The sequence below is a fragment of the Python bivittatus genome, unplaced genomic scaffold (genome assembly GCF_059951505.1).
Source record: "Python bivittatus isolate LINGU-HERP-01145 unplaced genomic scaffold, Pbiv_v1 ctg000100_np1212, whole genome shotgun sequence".
Taxonomy (NCBI): domain Eukaryota; kingdom Metazoa; phylum Chordata; class Lepidosauria; order Squamata; family Pythonidae; genus Python; species Python bivittatus.
In genome coordinates, this window is record NW_028277038.1 from 1,209,022 (window position 1) to 1,213,284 (window position 4,263).

The 4,263-nt window shown below is 51.3% G+C and overlaps 1 protein-coding gene across 4 annotated transcripts in view; it reads right to left on the bottom strand.

The window, feature by feature from the left end:
* The window catches only part of RPH3A (rabphilin 3A), a 50,942-nt gene that overhangs the window by 39,990 nt on the left and 6,689 nt on the right, over positions 1 to 4,263 (bottom strand). The gene's annotated exons all lie outside the window — the stretch shown is intronic.

Here is a 4,263-nt window from a genome sequence, read left to right on the forward strand (position 1 = left end):
CCAGCCCTCAGCAGATACCCAAGAGTACGAAGCAACAGACTGGGATTCAGCAGCGTCTTCGTTCTGCCTTCATGCATGCAAGGATCTGTTCAGTTTTCCTGGAGAGAAAAAGGAGAGGAGAAAAGTGGGAGGAAAGAGTTCGTTCAAGCCAATGGCTGGGAGGTGATACAGACACCTTCCCCCAACATTCTCCACTCTATTTTTAAAATGTGGTTGATGCAGGGACATGCTTTCATCCCTCCTTCTGCATGTTCTAAGAAAGAGAGCCATTACTGAAAAGAACGGCTGGGTTTTAATTAACCAATGGCCCATTAGCCTGGGAAGAGCGATGCAGCACGTCACTGTGTTGTACCTACAGGAGGCAGAACAAGGGAAGACAGAAAGGCAGGAGGCTGCTTCTGCCTGCTGGGAATCGGGGGCGGGGGGGAAGGGGGATTCATCTGTTCAGGAGTAGAACCAATAGATGCAATGGAAGATAAAGCGCTAAAAATGCAGAATGTGAGACCATTATAGCAAGAATATTTATAGCAAACTCCTGCTCATAAATAAAGCCCGAACCATACATTTTTATCAGTTAGTGGGCATGGGCCAGACTTGTAGATTCCTGTTGTCTTTATTTTTGCTTCTGTGAAACGCTTAGCTGAAGTGTTGTTCGCATCTGTTGCTAAGGCTATCGAGTTGTCTTTCCGAATCCACCTTCAAAGCAGAGGGGAGAGACTGTCTCTTGTTCCTGAAGCACGTTCCCGGGAATACAGACGCTTTAGTGCCGTTTCACCTTCCCTTCCCTGAAAGAGGGATGCGCCTCCCCTTCTTCACCTTGGCCCTCTCAGAAGCGCGGATTTCTTTTACTCTTTCAACGCTCGTTCAGAGATCTCCTGATACAGCCACGCATCCTGGCACTTCACCAGAACTGAAGATGACCCAGCAAAAGCAACCACAAAGCTCCCTCTCGGAGGCTGCCGTCTGAAAAAGTCCCATCCAGCACCTGACAAACGGCTGGCTTCATTTGCAGGGGGGCAGAGAGCATCCCCCCCTTTTGATGTGCCATGCAAAGCAATCGCCGCTTCGTCCAGAAATTCAGCTGCCGAACGGCTGCAATTAATTGGAAACCACACCACGGGTCTAATGAAAAGCCTCAGATGAGACAGCTGAGAGACTGCTAACAAAGGCATTTTCTCCCTGGCAAGCAGATGATCCAGCGCATTGCTATCAGAAGCTCCCCACGAGCCCCCAAATTTTGTGATTGAGGGGGCCACAATGGACTTGGCCGGGGTCCAGAAAAAACCTGGCTCCAGTCCTCCAACTGGCTGAGGTTTGGGGCCAGAGCTCCCTCGAGGACCCTTTCCTTGTGCGAGTGACAGCTTCAACCCCTGGCAACACCAAGGGCGAGGGCACGAATTCCTGCCCCAGTGCCAGAGAGTCACTGCTGCTCAGGCAGGGCAATTCCAGGCTAGAGAAACCGAGGGCCAGAACTCAACTTCAGGCAGCTCCTCACGCATCGAAGGGAAGGGCTCTCCAGCTGCTAGCAGCTCTGGGCACATCACCCTGAGATTAAGGGCCACCAGAGATTTAGACACGGGCACGAGCCATTTTCTAAGGACCTTCACTCCCCCACACCCAAAATCCAGGTTGCAGAGAACTTGCACATGGAAAATGCTGGTCTGGGGAAACTCAAGGGTGCATTTCTCTCCCTCCACCGCCATCCCTCTTTCTTTGGGTCAAACGCAGAAGCCTCTGTTACTGATAATACCAAGGCCGTTTTGCTTGTTTTAATTCCCAGGCAGGCTGGAAGAAGGCAATTAGGAAAGCCGATTAAACAGCTTTGTGGTTCACAAGAAGCGTGCCAAAGCACAAAGCAAGCTCTCTTTCTTGTCCTCCTTGAAAGGCAGCATCCGTACGACATAAGGAAAATGAGCAATGACAGATGGATTTTAGCATCCGAGAAGCACGGAGCTCTGCTAGAAGAATTTTAAGATTCTGCTACCAAGAAGCAAAACTTGCTTAAGATCAGGTTTCCGGCAGGAATTTCCTCCCCCTCTGAGGTCTTGGGGAAACTCAAAGTAAGTTAGCAGGACAGCAATGGAGGCTTCTCCTCGTTTCTCCAAGGCAATGCCTCTGATCGTGGATGTTCCTCATGGGTATCCTGGCCAAAGCTGGCTGCTGGGGAGGATGACAATCTAATTATTCTTTCAGAGCAGTGTTTCTCAAAGGTGGCAACTTCAAGATGTATGGACCATTTTAGAGAGGAAAAAAATCATATGAAATCCAAGTCTCATCTGGGGGCAGCAAGTATCACACATCTGTGTGAAGAAATGCTTTCTATGGGGGGCCTTGAGTCAAATCCCCACCACTGATGTTCCAATGCCCTCCACGTCTGTGGGACTTCAGCATCCATCACCCTGGCCAGAAGGATCCCTCTTGAGCTTTAGCTGGTAACGCAACGAAAGCCAATCGAAGATCTCTCTCCTGCAGCTTTCTCCAACTGGAGGTCCTCTGGAGATGGGCAGTGGGCAATCCCTAAACTAGCTTCCCTGAGATCAGAAGTTGGGAGTGACGTTTTAATGATTCCCAAGTTGGGAACTGAGCAATGACATAATCACAGGCCTTTCAAAACTGGGCAGGGCAGAGTCAGAAACTGTCCTGCTCCCTCCAAACCCTGGGTCACTGTTGTAAATTATCGGAGGGCCCCATCCCCTTCCATTCAGGCCAGCAAAAGGAATGAGTTCAAAGACATTTCAGTAGCTGGGATCATCCTGCCAATATACCCTATTTGCAGGGCATTGACTAGAATGGGAGAAAAAAGGAATTGCCATCCTGCCCAGGCAGAAGGCAGTGCCCAGGATGGGGGATTAAGTAAATTGCCCCCAGGCCTCCTAAGAATCTTAAAAAACGGCAAGGGACAAGTAAGAGGGGCTGAGTGAACAGGAAAATGATAGCTGGCTAATTACAACGCAGTCTTTTTACTAACTTCATTCCCCTGCTGCTTCAGTTCAGGAGGGGAGGCTGATCTCCGCCCCAGCAAATTTGCAGTTTCGTGACAAGGGGAGCAGACGGAGAAAGGGAGCCGCAACCACGTCCCTCTCTTGCTGGAAAGGCAGATGCATTCACTGGAGCAAGACTGCAGCGGTGGAAGGCTGCCATAATGCAGAAGTGCCGCCATCACCCCACAGCGTGGCAGTCCAGATTCGCCTCTGCGCCCGCTGCCCAGGCGGAGTAGCATATGCGCACGGCCGAGGGGCTCTGAAACGCCCTGCCCGCCTCCCAGACAAACGGATGCATCGGTTCCAGGTGAAGCAGCCCGGATGAGAAATGGGGGTCCGGGTGGGGGAAGAGGCAGAGAGAGAAACAGGAGCATTGCCATGGTAACCGTGGGATGGCTGCTCTGCCACCGGTACTCACCGAGGCTAAATGGAAGGACGTGTCGGCCGGGGCAAGGGGAAAAGAAACGCTCAGAGCGTTAACAGCAGTGGTGGGGACGCAAGGAATTGCATAAAGGAAGCCTAGCTAGAACAGCCGCTAAAAACACCCACAGGAACCAGCACGGGCGTTACAGTAGTGAAGACGGAGGGGAACAGAGGAAGCACACCCAGGAGCCCAGCGAGCTGGACCGGGCGGGCTTGGCGAGCGGGCGTGAGTTGTGAGGTTGGGGGCCCTGATATCCCCACGCTCTTCAGTGCCCGGGATGCGTTAGAAACGTCAGCTGCCTCGCATGTCTCTCTCTCTCTCTTTGGAAAAGGCGCCCGTTGATCCTTCTGGACATCACGGCCTAATGCAGTTAACGCAGAAAAGAGAACCTTGTCCGACCAACAACTCGTCCGTCCCCAATTTAAGAACGAAAAGCTACAGAGTTGCCCAGGCCCCAAAGACACTAACAGAAGGTGGATCAAATGAAACAGAATTTGACATCTGCAACACGTGTTTTAAAATACTCTAGTCCTCATTACTGAAAAGTTCAGCAAAGGGGCTTCCTGGAGCCTCTCATTACGACTGATGCATCTTCTCAAGAACCGCCTGGCTTTCTGGCTACGCCTCCCGTTTCTGGTGCAATGACACCGAATTCTGTATGAGCAGGAGGCTGACAACTGGAAGAAACAGGGCTATTTCAGAAGGCATTCAAACGGCCCAGCCTTGCATAATTTACGCCCCCCTGCCTTATCAGGACTTCCAGATGGAGTTTAACAAAACAGAACTCCAGCACAAACGTTATTCTGCGGTTACTATTTCAGCTAGCCCTGCTTGAGAAAAGCATTCAGGAAACAGGGG